Below are 21,817 nucleotides of genomic sequence, written 5' to 3'. Positions count from 1 at the left end.
CCCAGACATTTTGAGTACATGCTCACTAACGGAGTTGTTCTCCTCCATCTTGCAGCTAAAGAACTTGTTGGATGTGTCATAGCTATCAACCCAGTCATGAGCCTGAAATACCAATTTCAGATCCTTAAACATCTCATATGCTTCATGGTGCTCAAAACGTCTTGGAGCCCCGGTTCTAAGCCCTAAAGCATGGCGCACTGAACTATCGAGTAGTCATCAGAATGCGCCTGCCAGACGTTCATAACATCTGCAGGAGAGCCTTGAGGGGGTGCATCACCAAGCGATGCATTAAGGACATAAGCCTTCTGTGCAGAAGGGAGGATAATCCTCAAGTTACTGACGGAGTCTGCATAGTAGCTTCCATCATCTTTCAACTTTTCTTTCTCTAGGAACGCATTAAAATTCAGGGGAGCTATAGCGTGAGCCATTGATCTACAACATACTTTGCGAATGCATTTAGACTGTGTTCATGATAATTGGTTCAGTTAATCAAATTACTAGTAAACTCCCACTTAAATCAACATCCCTCAAGTTGTCTAAGTGTTACATGATCCAAATCAACTACCCATGTCCGATTATCACGTGAGGTGGGGTCATCATCAATGGTTAACATCTTCATGTTGATCATATATACTACTCCCTCCATCCCAAAATAAGTGACTCAACTTTGTACTAAAGCTAGTACAAAGTTGAGTCACTTATTTTATTATGGAGGGAGTATATGACTCATGTTCGACAACCTTTCGAGCTTCTGTGTTTCGAGGCCATGTCTGTACATGCTAGGCTCATCAAGTTTAACCCAAGTATTCTGCAAGTGCAAAACTAGCTTACACCCATTGTATGTGAACGTAGAGTCTATAACACCCGATCATCACGAGGTGCTTCGATATGACGAACTTTTGCAACAGTGCATGTTTAGGGAGAACACTTTTGTATTGAAATTAAGTGAAGGGATCATCTTATAATGCTACTGTCGTCCTAAGCAAAATAAGATGCATAAAAAGATAAATATCACATGCAATCAATATATGTGACATGATATGGCCATTATCATATTGTGCTTTTGATCTCCATCTCCAAAGCACCGGCATGACACCATGATGTCCATCATCGTGTCATCACGTGGTTGTCTCCCCAACTATTGCTTCTACAACTATTGCTAACACATAGCGATAAAGTAAAGCTATTACATGGCATTTAATAATTGACATGTGATACGTCTCCAACATATCTATAATTTTTGATTGCTCCATGGTATATTATCTACTGTTTTGGACTATATTGGGCTTTATTTTCCACTTTTATATTATTTTTGGGGCTAACCTATTAACCGGAGGCCCAGCCCAGAATTGCCGTTTTTTTGCCTATTTCAGTGTTTCGAAGAAACGGAATATTAAACGGAGTCCAAACGGAATAAAATCTTCAGGAACGTGATTTTCTCACTGAACGTGATCCAGGAGACTTGGACCCTGCTCCAAGGAACAAAAGAGGCAGTCACGAGGGTGGGGGCGCCCTCCCCCTAGGGCGCGCCCCCTGCCTCGTGGGCCCCTCGGTGCTCCTCCGGCATACTTCTTCCTCCTATATATACACACGTACCCCCAAACGATCAGAACAGGAGCCAAAAACCTAATTCCACCGCCGCAACTTTCTATATCCATGAGATCCCATCTTGGGGCCTGTTCCGGAGCTCCGCCGGAAGAGAGCCGTCATCACGGAGGGCTTCTACATCATCATAGCCTCTCCGATGAAGTGTGAGTAGTTTACCTCAGACCTTCGGGTCCATAGTTAGTAGCTAGATGGCTTCTTCTCTCTCTTTGAATCTCAATACAAAGTTCTCCCCCTCTCTTGTGGAGATCTATTCAATGTAATCTTCTTTTTGTGGTGTGTTTGTTGAGATCGATGAATTGTGGGTTTATGATCAAGTCTATCTATGAATAATATTTGAATCTTCTCTAAATTCTTTTATGTATGATTGGTTACCTTTGCAAGTCTCTTCGAATTATCTGTTTGGTTTGGCCAACTAGATTGGTAGTTCTTGCCATGGGAGAAGTGCTTAGCTTTGGGTTCGATCTTGCGGTGTCCTTTCCCAGTGACAGAAGGGGCAGCAAGGCACGTATTGTATCGTTGCCATCGAGGATAACAAGATGGGGTTTACTTCATATTGCATGAAATTATCTCTCTACATCATGTCATCTTGCTTAAGGCGTTACTCTGTTTTTAACTTAATACTCTAGATGCATGCTGGATAGCGGTCAATGAATGGAGTAATAGTAGTAGATGCAGAATTGTTTCGATCTACTTGTCACCGACGTGATGCCTATATACATGATCATGCCTAGATATTCTCATAACTATGCTCAATTCTGTCAATTGCTCAACAGTAATTTGTTCACCCACCGTAGAATACTTATGTGAGAGAAGCCACTAGTGAAACCTATGGCCCCCGGGTCTATTCTCATCATATAAATCTCCATCACTTTAATCTTGCTTTGCTTTTTACTTTGCCTTTACTTTTTACTTTGCATCTTTATACCAAAAATACCAAAAATATTATACCTATCAGATCTCACTCTCGTAAGTGACCGTGAAGGGATTGACAACCCCTAATCACGTTGGTTGCGAGTAGCTATCGTTTTGTGCAGGTACGAGGGACTTGAGTGTGGCCTCCTACTAGATTGATACCTTGGTTCTCAAAAACCGAGGGAAATACTTACGCTACTCTGCTGCATCATCCCTTCCTCTTCGGGGAAAACCAACGCAAGCTCAAGACGTAGCAACACGCAGGTCATACAATAAATTAAAGACAACCCTATGGCTCCTGCCAGTTGCCGTACTCATCAACATACAAGTTGTGAACTTATTACAAAACATGATCATCTCATACATCAACATATATAACATCACATTTTGGCCAAACCACATCACAACATTCCCTGCAAAAACAAGTTAGACGCCCTCTACTTTGTTATTGCAATTTTTACGTGGCTGCTAGGGAAAACTATAAGAATCATTCTTATCTATGCAGAACCACAATGGTGATATACAAGTTGAGTTTTAACCTTCTACAAGGACCGCTGTTGTCAAATTAGATTCAACTAAGGTGGGAGAGACATGCAAAGCTACTTTTATGCAATACAAGTTACATGTCAGTCAGTGGAACCGGTATCTTGTGCGTGGATAAGTAAGGTTGGTCTGAGCCACTTCATCCCACAATACCACCGAATTCAAATAAGACAAAGTAAGTAAGAAATTTGAACATCAAAGCCCACAACTTCGTTGTGTTCTACTTCTGCAAATACATCTACGCATAGACCTCGCTCATGATGCCACTGATGGGGAACATTGCATAAAACTCAAAAACTTTCCTACGAAACACCCAAGATCTAATCTAGGAGATGTATAGCAATAAGAGGGTAGTGTGTCTACATACCGTCATAGACCGAAAGCGTTAGTGTGGTAATGCAGTTGATGTAGTCGTACTCTTCATGATCCAATCGCGATCCAATCCGATCTAGTGCCGAACGGACGGCACCTCCGAGTTTAGCACATATACGACTTGGTGGCGTCCTCTCCTTCTTGATCCAGCAAGCGAGGGAGAGTAGGTAGATGAGATATGAACTAACACGACGGCGTGGTGGTGGTAATGGCAGTGGTACACCGACCGGGCTTCGCCAAGCGTTGACGGATCAAGGTGGAGACTTATCGGGAAAGAGGAGGAGGCTTGGGTTTGGTGTGTATAGCCCTTGTGCCCCCTCCCCACTATATATAGGGGTGTGGGATGGCCGGGGGCATAGCCCTAGCCCCTCCTCCAAGGAGGGGAGGCGTCCAAGGGAGAAAACTTGCCTCCCAAGGCAAGTGGACTCCCTCCAACTTAGGGTTTCTCCTTCCCAGGTGCATGGACCTTGTAGGGGGTAGTTCCCTTGGACCATTAAGGTTAGGGAGCCCTCCTAAAACCCACGCTATTGTATGGGACGTGGTGGACCCCTATGTGGACTTCCGGGCCCCTCCGAAACCTTCTGGAACCTTCCAGTGACTTCCCGATAGAATACCGAAAAAACCGGACTTCTTCCTGGAACCCCGACAACAACTTTCCATATATAAATCTTTACATCCGGACCATTCCGGAGCTCCTCGTAACATCCTGGATCCCATCCGGGACTCTGAACAACCTTCATACTTTCCACTATTAATATCTCAACAATACCCTGGCGCTACCGAACGTTAAGCGTGCGACCCTACGGGTTTGAGAATCATGTAGACATGACCGAGACTCCTCTCCGGTCAATAACCAATAGCGGGATCTAGATGCCCATATTGGTTCCCACGTATTCCACGAAGATATTTATCGGTTGGACCATGATGTCAAGGATTCAGTTAATCCCGTATACAATTCCCTTTGTCCGGCGGTATGTTACTTGTCCGAGATTCGATCGTCGGTATCTCCACCTAGTTCAATCTCATTACTGGCAAGTATCTTTACTCATTCTATAATACAACATCTCGTGAATAAACGCATTAGTCACATTCTTGCAAGCTTCTTTTGATTTTGTATTACCGAGAGGGCCTAGAGATATCTCTCCGCCATACGGAGTCACAAATCCCAGTCTCGATCCGTGCCAACCCAACCAACACCTTCGGAGATACCTGTAGAGCACCTTTATGATCACCTGGTTACGAAGTGATGTTTGGATACACAGTAAGTATTCCTCCGGTGTCAGGGAGTTGCACGGTCTCATGGTCTAAGGAACACATACTTGACATGAAGAAAGCTGTAGCAAATAATTAAGCGGTACGATCTATTGCTAAGCTTACAGTTGGGTCTCGTCCATCACAACATTCTCCTAATGATGTGATCCCATTATAAAATGACAACTCATGTCCATGGTTAGAAACCTTAACCATCTTTGATCAATGAGCTAGTCTAGTAGAGTCACACTAGGTACATGGTGTAGTTCATGTATTCACACGTGTATTTAAGTTTTCGGTTAATACCATTCTAGCATGAATAATAAGCATTTATCATGAATGCAAAATATGATAGTAACCTTTATTATTATTATTGCCTCTATGGCATATTTCCAACAGACTAGCCCCATGGACTCAAGGCCAACTTTAGGGCCCACGGATCTACCCATTCTGATAAAATCCCATGGCCTCGTTAGCCTATTGAGTACCCTAGGGCTAACTCGAAATTCAGCTAGAATTCCGTAATTGAACTAGGAACCAAAGGAGGACAAGTACAAGGCTACTACCAAGAAGCCGAGCTTGTTCAGGCAAGTTTCACCTGTGCTTTGCAACAGCTTGAGGAAGGACACGCAGACTATAGTAGCACGGGCGGGAGAAGTAGCTGGACGATGAGATGGACGGCAAGGGGCTCAGGAGCTGGATGGCGAGGTGGACGACGAGCTAATAGGACAGCGGGATGACAAGCTAGAAGGCTAGCAGGACACCGAGCGGGAGGATCCGGAGACAGCGCCTCCACCGTGGTAGGGATGGATGAGAGGTATGGGGTGGCGATTGCCTTGGGTCGACCCTGCCGATCCAGTGGGTCAACCAGTGTCGGCTCTACTAGACCGGTTCCTATACGAGGCCCACCCGATAGACCCAATGGCCTCCATTTTTAGGGTCGGGCCAATGGCCCGGCGGGTTGACCCGGGTCATTCCCATCTTGAGCTATACTCTATGTTATAACTGTTATGGTTCTCGAATATGTGATTCTGAGGAAAACTCATAAGCACATGTAGAGTTATAACTGGTAAAACCTGATTCCTAGTCTTGCCTCTAGGACTAGCTCAAGTGTTGCATGATGGTCATGTTTACCTGATCATGGGTATACGATAAGAGTAACAAGGATGCCAACAACTTTGAGAGTATGATGTTAGAAGAACTATCACATTGAATTGACCCAACTTGATTGCTATGCTTTGATATGTCATCATCACAAGTCTAAAGTTCATAACATGAAAAGTTAACTATGCTTAGTTCCTTTAGACCATGAGGGTATCGAGACACTTCATGCCAGATGATACACTTTGGGGTTACTCAAACATCATCGGTAACACGATGATCATAACGATAACTTGCAGGTTTATCGAAAAGTGTGACAAGGGACAAGATAGCTCAAGAGTGGGATTTGCTCCTCCGATGATGGAGATATATTCTTAGGGCCCTCTCATGTGATGGCATCCATCATCATCAGGTCAAACACAGCTGACTAGGTCACAGGGATGCTGGAACATGATAGCGAGAAATAAGAACGAAACCGGTAACGGGGAGACCGATATAATGAGCATGTTGATGACTCAGGAGGATACCGATATCTCACCTTGGGTTTTGTAAAGTATCACAGAGCAAATGGAACAGCATATGATTAACTAAAGGTTCACTCGAATATAATTCCTGTGAGTATAGGGGTCAACATGGATGTATATGGTTCTGTTGTTGATCATTGAACAAAAGGGAGCTTTGTTCATGTCTATATTTCATTGCACCTACAGAGTCACACACTTAAGATGAATTTGATCTATTGAGTAGTAACTTAGGAGTATTCGAGAATGTCACTTGAAAAGTTTCAAGGACAACATAAATCGTATCGAGAGAGAACCGGAAGCGTTTCGGATAGAACTAGAGGTTTTGGAAGAAAACCAAGAAAACCCGGAAAACTGGAAAAGTTCCAAATAACCCTACAAGACCTCTAGAGTACAGAGGAAGGTTCTAGAAGTGTCTAGGATGAAAAATTCAGGGAGCGCCATGGTCTGCCACTTGGTAATGGACCAAAGTGGGGCAGTAACACATGGGCCAATTTGGCCAAGGTGGTGAGGGGGCGATTCTCCCCAGGGTTTTGGGGGTGGGGGCCGTCGCCCGCTTGCCTTGAGGTTCAAGCGCCCTCCTCGTTGGCTTGAGGGGCAAGTTGGGGGAGGAGGCCGCCGCCCCTAGAGTTTTTGGGGTGGGGGACCACGGCTCCCCTAGCCTATATATATGAGAGGGGGCAGCCCCTCCAAAGACACAAGATCTTTCGTGCCTGCGGCTGCACCTCTCCCTCTCTCTCTCTCCCTCTAGTTCTCCACTATCACCCTTCTTGTTGGGAATATTACTACCAGGTAAGACCCGCCCAAGAGGGGCCGGGTCAACCCCAATGGCGGGTTACAAAAGAAGCCCAGTAACATTCAAGGCGATAGTTTATTAATATTTATAGAAGGCCTAAGCCCAGAGGCGGCTTAAGGCCCAATATTGTAAACCGCCGTATGTAAGGAAAGACTAGTAAAGAAAGGCATATAAAAGAAGTCACCGAGCCGGACACATTTTATGAACTGGTCGGGACTCTGTAGGCCACCGGGTGTCAATCCATGTATATAAGGGGACGACCCGGCGGCGGCTTAGGACAAGAAACAACAACTCGAAGCCAAGCAAAGTGCATTCGCTCCCTGGTCTTCGAAACCCCAGCAATTCCAACACAACTAGACGTAGGCTTTTACCTTCATCGTAAGGGGCCGAACTAGTATAAATCTCTTGTGTCCTTTGTCCCGATTAACCCCTTTAAGCTTCCTATTTGCGATGGCCCTACGACTAAGTCCTTTTGCTAGGACATCTATCGTGACAATTCCACGACAGTTGGTGCCCACCATGGGGCGAGCGCACAGTGGATTTGAGTTCTTGAACGACAACTTTGAAGGGCTCAAGGGATACGTTGTGGGCCGGATGACCAAGAGTCGTCATAGCAAGCTCTACATCGACGACGAAGGCTGGGGCCCCGAGGCCGGCTCAATTGAGTACGGGTATCGGGTCCCCTTCAGCGAAATTCATGTTTTCATCGACCGGATCGGCGAATCGGTGTTGGGGAACGTAGTAATTTCAAAAAAATTCCTACGCACACGCAAGATCATGGTGATGCACAGCAACGAGAGGGGAGAGTGTTATCCACGTACCCTCATAGACCGAAAGCGGAAGCGTTAGCACAACGCGGTTGATGTAGTCGTACGTCTTCACGATCCGGCCGATCAAGTACCGAACGCATGGCACCTACGAGTTCAGCACACGTTCAGCCCGATGACGTCCCTCGAACTCCGATCCAGCCGAGTGTTGAGGGACAGTTTCGTCAGCACGACGGCGTGGTAACGATGTTGATGTTCTACCGACGCAGGGTTTCGCCTAAGCACCGCTATAGTATTATCGAGGTGGTCTATGGTGGAGGGGGGCACCGCACACGGCTAAAAGATCAAACAGATCAATTGTTGTGTCTCTGGGGTGCCCCTGCCCCTGTATACAAAGGAGCAAGGGGGTGCGACCGGCCAAGGGAGAGGGCGCGCCAGGAGGAGTCCTACTCCTACCGGGAGTAGGACTCCCCCCCTTTTCCTTGTTGGACTAGGAGAGAGAGGAGAAAGAGGTGGAGGAGAAGAAGGAAGGGGGGGCGCCGCCCCCCTCTCCTTGTCCTATTCGGACTAGGGGGGAGGGGGCGCGGCCCTTGCCCTGGCCTCCTCCTCTCTCTTCCACCAAGGCCCACAAAGGCCCATTAAGTCCCTGGGGGGTTCTGGTAACCTCCCGGTACTTCGGTAAAATCCCGATTTCACCCGGAACACTTTCGATATCCAAACATAGGCTTCCAATATATCAATCTTCATGTCTCGACCATTTCGAAACTCCTCGTCATGTCCGTGATCACATCCGGGACTCCGAACACCCTTCGGTACATCAAAACATATAAACTCATAATATAACTGTCATCGTAACGTTAACCGTGCAGACCCTACGGGTTCGAGAACTACGTAGACATGACCGAGACACGTCTCCGGTCAATAACCAATAGCGGAACCTGGATCCTCATATTGGCTCCCACATATTCTACGAAGATCTTTATCGGTCAAACCGCATAACAACATACGTTGTTCCCTTTGTCATCGGTATGTTACTTGCCCGAGATTCGATCGTCGGTATCTCAATACCTAGTTCAATCTCGTTACCGGCAAGTATCTTTACTCGTTCCGTAATACATCATCCCGCAACTAACTCATTAGTTGCAATGCTTGCAAGGCTTATAGTGATGTGCATTACCGAGTGGGCCCAGAGATACCTATCCGACAATCGGAGTGACAAATCCTAGTCTCAAAATACGCCAACCCAACAAGTACCTTCGGAGACACCTATAGAGCACCTTTGTAATCACCCAGTTACGTTGTGACATTTGGTGGAACGCAAAGTGTTCCTCCGGTATACGGGAGTTGCATAATCTCATAGTCATAGGAACATGTATAAGTCATGAAGAAAGCAATAGCAGCAAACTAAACGATCAAGTGCTAAGATAACAGAATGGGTCAAGTCAATCACATCATTCTCCTAATGATGTGATCCTGTTAATCAAATGACAACTCATGTCTATGGTTAGGAAACATAACCATCTTTGATCAACGAGCTAGTCAAGTAGAGGCATACTAGTGACACTCTGTTTGTCTATGTATTCACACATGTATTATGTTTCCGGTTAATACAATTCTAGCATGAATAATAAACATTTATCATGATATAAGGAAATAAATAACAACTTTATTATTGCCTCTAGGGCATATTTCCTTCAGTCTCCCACTTGCACTAGAGTCAATAATCTAGTTCACATCGCCATGTGATTTAATACCAATAGTTCACATCACCATGTGATTAACACCCATAGTTCACATCGACATGTGACCAACACCCAAAGGGTTTACTAGAGTCAATAATCTAGTTCACATCGCTATGTGATTAATACCCAAAGAGTACTAAGGTGTGATCATGTTTTGCTTGTGAGAGAAGTTTAGTCAACGGGTCTGCCACATTCAGATCTGTAAGTATTTTGCAAATTTCTATGTCAATAATGCTCTACACTGAGCTACTCTAGCTAATTGCTCCCACTTTCAATATGTATCCAGATTGAGATTTAGAGTCATCTAGATTAGTGTCAAAATTTGCATCGGCGTAACCCTTTACGATGAACCTTTTTGTCACCTCCATAATCGAGAAACATATCCTTATTCCACTAAGGATAATTTTGACCGCTGTCTAGTGATCTACTCCTAGATCACTATTGTACCCCTTGCTAAAAACAATGTAGGGTATACAATAGATCGGGTACACAGCATGGCATATTTTATAGAACCTATGGCCAAGGCATAGGGAATGACTTTCATTCTCTTTCTATCTTCTGCCATGGTCGGGCTTTGAGTCTTACTCAGTTTCACACCTTGTAACATAGGCAAGAACTCTTTCTTTGACTGTTCCATTTTGATCTACTTCAAAAATCTTGTCAAGGTATGTACTCATTGAAAAACTTATCAAGCGTCTTGATCTATCTATATAGATCTTGATGCTCAATATGTAAGCAGATTCACCGAGGTCTTTATTTGAAAAACTCCTTTCAAACACTCCTTTATGCTTTGCAGAATAATTCTACATTATCTCTGATCAACAATATGTCATTCACATATACTTATCAGAAATGTTGTAGTGCTCCCACTCACTTTCTTGTAAATACAGGCTTCACCGCAAGTCTGTATAAAACTATATGCTTTGATCAACTTATCAAAGTGTATATTCCAACTCCGAGATGCTTGCACCAGTCCATAGACGGATCGCTGAAGCTTGCATATTTTGTTAGCACCTTTAGGATTGACAAAACTTTCTTGTTGCATCATATACAACTCTTCTTTAATAAATCCATTAAGGAATGTAGTTTTGTTTATCCATTTTCCAAATTTCATAAAATGTGGCAATTGCTAACATGATTCGGACAGACTTAAGCATAGATACGAGTGAGGAACTCTCATCGTAGTCAACACCTTGAACTTGTCGAAAACTTTTTGCGACAATTCTAGCTTTGTAGATAGTAACACTACTATCAGCGTTCGTCTTCCTCTTGAAGATCCATTTAATCTCAATGGCTCGCCGATCTTTGGGCAAGCAAATCAAAGTCCATACTTTGTTCTTATACATGGATCTCATCTCAGATTTCATGGCCTCGAGCCATTTCGCGGAATCTGGGCTCATCATCGCTTCCTCATAGTTCGTAGGTTTGTCATGGTCAAGTAACATGACCTCTGGAACAGGATTACCGTACAACTCTGGTCGGATCTCACTCTGTTTTACCTACAAGGTTCGGTAGTAACTTGATCTAAAGTTACATGATCATCATCATTAGCTTCCTCACTAATTGGTGTAGTAGTCACAGGAACAGATTTCTGTGATGAACTAATTTCCAATAAGGGAGCAGCTACAGTTACCTCATCAAGTTCTACTTTCCTCCCACTCACTACTTTCGAGAGAAACTCCTTCTCTAGAAAGGATCCATTTTTAGCAACGAATGTCTTGCCTTCGGATCTGTGATAGAAGGTGTACCCAACTGTCTCCGTTGGGTATCCTATGAAGACACATTTCTCCGATTTGGATTCGAGCTTATCAGGTTGAAGCTTTTTCACATAAGCATCACAGTGCCAAACTTTTAGAAACGACAACTTTGGTTTCTTGCCAAACCACAATTCATAAGGTGTCGTCTCAACGGATTTCGATGCTGCCCTATTTAACGTGAATGCGGCCGTGTCTAAAGCATAACCCCAAAACGATAGCGGTAAATTAGTAAGAGACATCATAAATCGCACCATATCTAGTAAAGTACGATTACGATGTTCGGACACACCATTACGCTGTGGTGTTTTGGGTGGCGTGAGTTGCGAAACTATTCTGCATTATTTCAAATGTAGACCAAACTCGTAACTCAAATATTCTCCTCCATGATCAGATCATAGAAACTTTATTTTCTTGTTATGATGATTTTCGACTTCACTTTGAAATTCTTTGAACTTTTCAAATGTTTCAGACATGTGTCTCATCAAGTAGATATACTCATTTATGCTCAAATCATTTGTGAAGATCAGAAAATAATGATACCTGCCTCGAGCCTCAATATTCATCGGACCACATACATCAGTATGTATGATTTCCAACAAATCTGTTGCTCGCTCCATTGTTCCGGAGAACGGAGTCTTAGTCATCTTGCCCATGAGGCATGGTTCGCAAGCATCAAATGATTCATAATCAAGTGATTCCAAAAGCCCATCAACATGGATTTTCTTCATGCGCTTTACACCAATATGACCTAAACGGCAATGCCACAAATAAGTTGCACTATCATTATTAAATTTGCATCTTTTGGCTTCAATATTATGAAAATGTGTATCACCACGATTGAGATCCAACAAACCATTTTCATTGGGTGTATGACCATAGAAGGTTTTATTCATGTAAACAGAACAACAATTATTCTCTAACTTACATGAATAACCGTATTGCAATAAACATGATCCAATCATATTCATGCTCAACACAAACACTAAATAACATTTATTTTAGGTTTAACACTAATCCCGAAAGTATAGGGAGTGTGCGATGATGATAATATCAATCTTGGAACCATTTCCAATACACATCGTCACTTCACCCTTAACTAGTCTCTGTTCATTCTGCAACTCCTGTTTCGAGTTACTATTCTTAGCAACTGAACTAGTATCAAATACTGAGGGGTTGCTATAAACACTATTAAAGTACACATCAATAACATGTATATCAAATATACCTATGTTCACTTTGTCATCCTTCTTATCCGTCAATTACTTGGGGTAGTTCCGCTTCCAGTGACCAGTCCCTTTGCAGTAGAAGCACTCAGTTTCAGGCTTAGGTCCAGACTTGGGTTTTTTCACTTGAGCAGCATCTTGCTTGCCATTCTTCTTGAAGTTCCCCTTTCTTCCTGTCATGGTTTTGTCACGACAGATGTCCTAGAGAAAGGACTTAGTCGTGGAGCCATCGCGACGGGTTAGCTTGAAGGGGTTAAAGCAGACACAGGGACGCAAGAGAGTTTATACTAGTTCGGCCCCTTCAATGAAGGTAAAAGCCTATGTCTAGTTGTGATGGAATTGATGGGGTTTCGATGACTAGGGAGCAAACAAGCTTCGCCTATGTCTCGAGTTGTTGTCTGTTGTCCCTGAACCGCCGCCGGGTCGTCCCCTTATATACATGAGTGACACCCGTCAGTTCACAGAGTCCCAACACTGGTCGATATTCGTATTCGGGTTGGTCTCTCTTTATTCCTAACTTACAATACAAGTTTATATACAAATTTCGGTTTACAGCTACAAGTCTTGAACCGACTACGGGCCTTAGGCCCTCATCTGCCTTCTTGGGCTTTATCACTTCTGGAACTACTGATGAAGTTGACCCGGCCCAGATAGGCCGGTTTACGCCCAACAGTAATATCCCCAACATTAGGCCCCAGATTGATTTGAACGGGTTCATGTCAATCCTTTAACAAAAACTTCATCTTCAACGTCTTCTCATAAATTGGTAAACCGCCATGATGTCATCTTCTCTGATTATTGTAAACCGGAGTGACTTCACCTGTCATAACGAAGATATCCATCATGCTTCTTTGTTTAATATATCTGCGGAAATCGAGGCGACAGCTCCGTTTCGTGCCCCCTTGATTGTCGCGCCTGACACATGTCTTTTTGCCTTATAAATAGGACCGAAGGGTCATTTCCTTTCTCTTTCCCTTCTTCCCCTTCTGCTTCGTCTTCCTCGCATCGCCCGGCTTCAGAGCTCCGCCACCACCGTCGACCTCTGCCTCAACCTTGGCCGCTGCATCAACCTGGGCGCACCAGAGCATCGCGGCAACCTTCCACGTCTTCCTCAGCTCCAGTAAACCTTCTATCCTTTCCCCCGCAGATCTGTTTTAGGGTTTCACAGTTCTTCAGTATTCATCGTCTGCCTCTTACTCATACGATAGATCTTTAGATGAATCCGCAAATCTTTACTCTGTGCAATGATAGTTGTTTGACCTTCGCCTTCACTTATGCATCTCAAAACCATAGATCTATATGAACGTTTTGCTCATTGGTTCGGTACTGCTCCTTTGAACCTCTAAGTATTTATCCCTTTTCTGAACTTGCTTCAGATCCAATGCTGTAAGGAAATCTTGTGAAACCTGTTTCTGCGTATTTGTCCATCCGCAATGCTTAGATCAGGCGGTTTAACCATATAGAAATTTTTTCCAAACTGGTATATGCCATTAGTCCCCTTATTGCACCGCCAGATGCTTGTCGCTTCTTAAAACTCCGATCCAGATAGTTCTGTCTCCGGTTTAACAGTGCCCATACCAATGTATCTTGATCAAATGCATTTTTGAACCGGGATCTTCTACCTTGTAGATTCCATCATGGCCAAGCAAGTGTATGAGTGCAATTGGGTTCCTTCTCGTGTCACAGAGGCTCAACTGGACGATTTAGTCCTGATTGGCGCTTTAGGCAGCAAAGATACCATCCATTGGAGGGCTCCTGGCAAAGAATGCCCTCCCACACCTCGAGAAGGAAAGGTTGTTGTTTTCGTAGATCACTTAGCCCGGGGCTTTAGGCCGCCCGGTTCTAAATTTTACCGGGGTGTTTTAGCCGATTTCCAGCTCCATCCACAAGATACTAGCCCCAACTCTGTTACAAATACGTGTCACTTCCAAGTGCTCTGTGAAGCGTTCTTTCAAGAGGAGCCCACAGTGGAATTGTTCAGAGACCTTTTCCATCTAAACTGCCGTACTGAGTTTACTGACGGCTCCAATACGGAGTTGGGTGGCGTGGCGATTCAGAAAAGGAAAGAGGTCACATACCCTCACGCCAAACTGCATAGCCACCCCAAAGAATGGACTCAGACATGGTTCTACTGCAAAGACACCTCCCCTGCTGGTGAGAATCCCTTGCCTGGCTTTCGTCCGGAGCGGCTCAGCAATACACACCCTTTTCCACAAAGATTGACTGCCCAGGAGAGAAGCAAATACGCTCCTCAACTGTCAAAGCTCAGAGCCTTTATGGCCAACGGTTTAACAGGGGTTGATCTCGCTCGCTGTTGGATATCATGGAGCATACTGCCCCTTAGTCAGCGCTCCGGTTTGATGTGCGAGTATACTGGCAGTGTTGATGACCCACTGCGACATTCCAAAATCCAGCTCACCGATGAAGAAATCACAGAGGCTGTGAATAAGATGCTGTAGGATCGAAAGTATGTCTAGAGGGGGGGTGATTAGACTACTTGACCAAATAAAAACTTAACCTTTTCCCAATTTTAGTTCTTGGTAGATTTTAGCTATTTTAGGACAAGTCAAGCAATCATCACATAATTCAAGCAAGCATGCAAAGAGTATATAGGCAGCGGAAAGTAAAGCATGCAACTTGCAAGAATGTAAAGGGAAGGGTTTGGAGAATTCAGATGCAATTGGAGACACGGATGTTTTTCCCGTGGTTCGGATAGGTGGTGCTATCCTACATCCACGTTGATGGAGACTTCAACCCACGAAGGGTAACGGTTGCGCGAGTCTACACAGGGCTCCACCCAAGGGTAACGATTGCGCGAGTCCACACAGGGCTCCACCCACGAAGGGTCCACGAAGAAGCAACCACCCACAAAGGGTCCACGAAGAAGCAACCTTGTCTATCCCACCATGGCCATCGCCCACACAGGACTTGCCTCACTAGCGGTAGATCTTCACGAAGTAGGCGATCTCCTTGCCCTTACAAACTCCTTGGTTCAACTCCACAATCTTGTCGGAGGCTCCCAAGTGACACCTAGCCAATCTAGGAGACACCACTCTCCAAGAAGTAACAAATGGTGTGTAGGTAATGAACTCCTTGCTCTTGTGCTTCAAATGATAGTCTCCCCAACACTCAACTCTCTCTCATAGGATTTGGATTTGGTGGAAAGAGGGTTTGAGTGGAAAGCAACTTGGGAAGGCTAGAGATCAAGATTCATATGGTAGGAATGGAATGTCTTGGTCTCAACACATGAGTAGGTGGTTCTCTCTCAGAACATATGAGTTGGAATGGTGTGTGTGTTCTGATAGCTCTCTCACTGAATGAGAAGGAGGTGGAGGGGTATATATAGCCTCCACACAAAATCCAACCGTTACACAGTTTTCCAATCTCGGTGGGACCGAATCAATAAGCTCGGTCGGACCGAAAATGTAAACCTAGTGACCGTTAGTGATTTTCGGCGGGACTGACATGCAACTCGGTAGGACCGATATGGTTAGGGTTTGGGCATAACGTAATCTCGGTGAGACCGATTACACAAACTCGGTGAGACCGAATTTGGTAATTAGCTAACCAGAGAGTTGGTCAGGCAAACTCGGTGGGACTGATTTGCTCTTTCGGTGAGACTGAGTGGAACTCGGTGAGACCAAAAAGTTACAAAGGGGAAACACTGAGTTTATATTGCAATCTCGGTGGGACCGATTCGCTCTTTCGGTAAGACCGAAAAGTTACGAAAGGGAAACAGAGAGTTTGCAACCCCATCTCGGTGAGACCGAGATCCTTATCGGTAGAACCGAATTGCTAGGGTTTGGCAGTGGCTAATTATCTCGGTGACGCCGGATAGGAAGAATCGGTAGGACCGAGTTTGGCTTAGGGTTTAGGTCATATGTGGATATGGGAAAGTAGTCGAGGGTTTGGAGCATATCACTAAGCACATGAGGCAAGAGGCTCATTAAGCAACACCTCATCCCTCCTTAATAGTATTGGATTTTCCTAAAGACTCAATGTGATCTTGGATCACTAAAATATAAAATGAAGAGTCTTGAGCTTTTGAGCTTGAGCCAATCCTTTGTCCTTAGCATTTTGAGGGTTCCACTTTCACATCCATGCCATGCCAATCATTGAGCTTTCTTGAAATAATCATCTTGGAATAGCATTAGCTCAATGAGCTATATGTTGTTATGAATTACCAAAACCACCTAGGGATAGTTGCACTTTCAATCTCCGCCTTTTTGGTAATTGATGACAACATATAGATCAAATCTTCGGCAAATGATAATAAGCATAATATATCATCGCTTTGAGAAGTATGTGATAAGTAAGAGCTCCCCCTAAATTTGTGCATATTTAAAATTTGCTTTGGACTGCAAATGCACAAAGAGTTAGAGTCATGGGTTACTCTTCCATGTCACATACATCTTGGTGGAGCGCTTAAAATGATAAGAATGAAATACATGCACTCATCACCAAGAATAATGAATGATCACATAAGATAGATAAGATAATAGCATTAAGCAAGCATTAAGTGTAGCTTATGATCAAACACATGATCATCAATGTCTCACAAATAATGACGTAGTATCTCAAGCACTCAAAAGCAAACAAGTTCGAAAAACCACCAAATAAAGCAAGAGAGAAAAGCAACACTCTCTCTCTCTCGAAGCCTATGATCTATACATTTTCTCCCCCTTTGGCAACAAGTTACCAAAAAGTTCCTAGAAAATGCATAGCACTAGATCGACGCTCAGGCTTGATCTTCAGGTGGTGGTGGAGTCCGGATCACTCCAAGGACGAAGGCTTCGGTAGATGCTGAAGTAGACGCTAGAGTTGGAGCTGAAGTAGATGCTGGAGCTGGTGGAACTAAGGCTGTGGCTGGTGCTGAGGTGGTGGCTCTTGTGTCAGCAACTGGCACGGTAGATGACCTCGGGCCTCGTGGCACTCTGGCAAAGGCATGAGTGGTAGTCCTGCATCTCCTCTCCTGCATGTCCTCTTGGAGCTACTCCACTGCAGACTAAACTTCCGTTACTTTGACATCCAGGTCATAGAACTTATGTTCCATGATTCTCTCTAGGCTCTGCTGATTCTTAGTGAGGGTGGCCAGACTTTGCTCAATCCTCAGCGTGGATGCAATCAAGTAACCAAGCTGCTCTTGTTTATTCTTCAAGAAATACTCAGATGCCTCCTGTTGAGTTGGCATCTTGGCAGCTTTCTCCTTCCTCGCCTTCTCCTTCTTTGCATATGCTTGGGCAGATGATGGCTCGTTCTCAGTCATCACAACTTCATTGTTCTCAAAATCTGGACGGATGGGAAAATGTTCCTTGTCCAATAAATATATGCCCATGCCCATCTTGGAGTTGATGAGCTCCTGAATTTGAGGGGCATATCCGCAACTCCTCTTCTGGTCTGCTGCAGTCCTCTTGATTGTTTCCACTATGAGGCTCATCACCTTGAACTTCTGAGGCACATCAAACACATTTAGCATGTTGATAGCATGGCCTCTGATCATCTTGTGATCTCCAGACTTAGGCAATAAGGTGTGCCTTAGTATCCAATTGATCGTCGGGAGCCCTGACAGAAGGTAATGTACTGAGCCAAACTTGAAGGTATCAAGTGCTTCATTTGGGATCTCCTTGTACATATTTGACAATGAGTTGTGGTCCATTTTCTTCTTGGCATAGATATCCAAGTCATCATCTTGCTCCTCTGGGGCATTTATGATCTGTGCCCACTCAGCCACTGTAGATTGGTACCTTGTACCCTCACACATCCATGTGATCCTCCCATCTGGATAAAAGTGAGCTGTGGAGTAGAACTGCATGATAAGTTCCTCGTTCCACTTTGTGAGCTTCTGCCCAACAAAGTCAGCTACTCCACAAGCTATGAAGTTGTCTTGCACTCCAGGATAGTGCTCCTCATTGTCCTTGATGTATGTCCAATCAACCCAACGCATATCACAGACAATGGGCTTCTTATCTAGCAGCACTGTCTCATAAAAATCCTGCTGCTCCTTGGTGTGAAACCTGTAGTCCACGACAGTCCTTCTCCTTGAAGCATACGGGTCTGCTTCTCTCCATTTCCTTAGCCCTGAATCTCTCCTGAGCTTCATATCCTCAGCCACAGGATGAGCATCGTTGTGGTCTGGGATCTTGGGCTTTAGCTTCCTTAGGACATTCTCTTCCTCTTCTTCAGCAACAGTCTCGGGCACTAGGGCCTTGTTCTTCTCAGCTACAGGAATGCTCCTTGTATTCCTCTTTGGTTTTGGCTTGGAGGCAGCTTTGGGCTTAGATGCAGTAGCCCTTGACCTTATGGCATCACCCATCAGCTTGGGTGCCTTGGGTGCTGGTGCAGCTACTTCTTCTTCTTCCTCCTCTTCCATGATGGAAGCTTTGCCAAGCACTCTAGCCACAGTCTTCTTCACCCTTTCCTTTCTTTTCTTGCCCTCAGCTGCAACTGGCTCTATGGGCTTCTCAGTTGACATTCTGGCCTTTGACATTGGTTTCCTGCCTGTTGGCCTTTTGATTTTCAGGCCTGGCTTAGTGCCTTGAGCTGGCTCAACTCTCTTGGAAGTGGCCTCTTCCTCTGCCACATAGTCTTCATCTTCGGAATCTGAAGTCCTCTTCTTCCTTTGTCTCGTGGCAGCCTTTGGCAAATTGCTAGGAGTGCTCCTGCTGCCTTCATCAGAAGAGCTGGAGGGACTAGTGCCCTCACTCATCACCACTTGCTGTTCTGACAGATTCTGGCTATCACTCTGGTCTGACATGCTGCAAACTGACTGCTGACCCTGTGAATAGTTTATAGAAGAGATAGAGTGGATGAGCATCACAAAATGCAGAGATTTTTGCAAAAAGAATGATCCAAAAACTTAGTTTTAGTTTCCCACTGAAATCATCTCGGATCTACCGATTTTCAAACTCGGTGATACCGAAGCAGTTTTGGAACCTAAACTAGTGAACTCGGTAGGACCGAGTCACAGTTCGGTGGCACCGAAACTGCTAGGGTTTCACAGAGTTCCAAAATCGGTCACACCGATAAGTAATTCTCGGTCAGACCGAGTCTCACTTGTGCAATGGCATAAGCCAAATCGGTGGGACCGAGTTTTTCAACTCGGTGGGTCCGAGATGGTTTCGGCGGAAACCTAAACCTAGAATTTTCGAATCAAACCTAATCTACGGGCGTTTTGACTGGATAGAAGTTTATCAAACGTGGCTAGAATCAATATGATCACAATGTGCTAGGAATCAGATCGAGGAATAGCACAAAGATCAAGTCCATACCCTAGTTCGGCGGGGACTTGCTACGGCGGCAACGGCGGGGCAGAATTCCCGTTGACGGCGACGGAGACCAGCGACTGGAGGCGGCTGGCGGCGAGAAGACAATCCGGAGACCATGAGGGCAGAGCAGGCTATCGCGCGGGCGAAGGGGTTCGGAGAAATTTCCAAATTTTGCCCGTGACTATATATAGCCCGACCCTATCGGTGTGACCGAGTGGAACGACTCGGTGGCACCGAGATTCATAACTGCGTGCAGTTACTGAAACTCGGTGTGACCGAAAGGTTCAAATCGGTTGCACCGAGATCGAAAACCTAGATCAACTTAATGATCTTGGTAGGACCGAAAGTGGAGTATCGGTCAGACCGAGAATCATAAAGAGGTTTTGGAAGTTTAAGTCTATGACGAATCGGGGACTCCGAGCGCTCCTCACACAGAGTGGTTCGAATCTGACTTGACCAAATTTTGTGATGCAGCATGAATAGAGTTTGAGACGAGAAAAGCATAGATAGCTAGAGGAGGTTCTTAGGCATTCTTGTCCATCCACTTGGCAAAAGAAGATAAAACCAAACAATCAAAACAACAAGTGGATGTCCTCGAATGAGTAAAATATGCAACCAGCATGCTCACAGAATAAGATGGCAAATGAAATATGTGACAAGGCATGCACAACCAATTCTAGCATCTATCAAGCAATTTGCGATGACTAGGTCATCTATATATGAGTATATTGACTTAGGAGTCAAGTGAAAACACTTGATCATAGGTCATACTCATTGTTTAAGCTCAAGTGGGGTTACCACTTTTACATAAAGCATTGTTGTGTTCACATCTTTAGAGTTGCTTTAGCTCAAGTCTTAGAGTAAAGCTCCCCCTAGATGTGATATCCCCCCTAAGAGGGATGAAGTAACCTTGGGTTATGTCGATGATGACTTCATGTAGATATTGAAGATGTGGATGCTCAATGTTGATGTAGATCTCTTGGAGCTATCCATTTGAGTGAATTGCACTTTCAATACCTACATGGGTTAGTCCCACAAGGAACAAACAAGGATATCCATAGACATAGAGTGATGCACAGAAAAGATGATGTCCATGAAAACTTTTAGGTTACCTTGTCCCTTGTCTTACCAACAAGAGGGTTTATGACTCCTTGAACTAGTGCAAGATGTGGAAGTTGATTGCACTTGTTCTTGCCAAAATGATAAGAGTGAAGTATGTTGGCGGAGTCACCCTCAAGAACTCTCTAGTTCTTCTTCTTTTGGATCCACATCATCTTGATGGGAATCCTTGGAGTTGTAGTCGTACTTGATGAAGTGGAGCTTGAAGTAGTCTTGGGAATCCACTTGACTAAGGTCTTTGGAGCTTCTTCAAATGCATCAATTTCCTCTTGAAGCTTGTCCTTCCCTTTTTGCTTGTAGTCTTGTGGTGGAAGATCATCTTGAGCTTGTGTCCCCTTGAAAGAAGCATACTTCTCTTGTTGAGGGACAAACTTTGTCTTGGGGTATTGATCTTCTTCCCACTCAACTCCATTGGCATTGAACTTTTGTTCAAAACCAACACCTTGATTCTTCCGGTGCATTCCTTGCTTGCGCACAATTTCCTCGAATTGCTTACTCCCGGCAAGGCTTTTGTACACTCCTTTCTCTATAATTCCCTTCAATAAGCTATTTTCTTGCTCAAGTGTAACTTGGCTAAGTGAATCATTAGTGGAATCAAGAGAGCTACTAGAAGTAACTATATTGGATTTAGCATGATCATTGTTACTACTAGAGGAAGAATCTTTCTTGTTAGACTTGACTTGAGGCATGTAAGTGGATAAGAGTAAACTCTTGGCAATGTAAGAAGAACTTTTCTTGCGGAGATCATCATTGATTGCTTTTAAGAACTCATGCTCTTGCTCAAGATTGAGCTTTTCAAAGCGTAATTTCTCATGAGCTCTTAAAAGTTCTCGATGATCT

Source organism: Triticum urartu, chromosome 3A, assembly GCF_056163025.1.
Source record: "Triticum urartu cultivar PI428250 chromosome 3A, HENAU_Tu73, whole genome shotgun sequence".
NCBI lineage: Eukaryota > Viridiplantae > Streptophyta > Magnoliopsida > Poales > Poaceae > Triticum > Triticum urartu.
The sequence above is the reverse complement of the archived record's forward strand: the minus strand, read 5'-3'. Positions refer to the sequence as shown.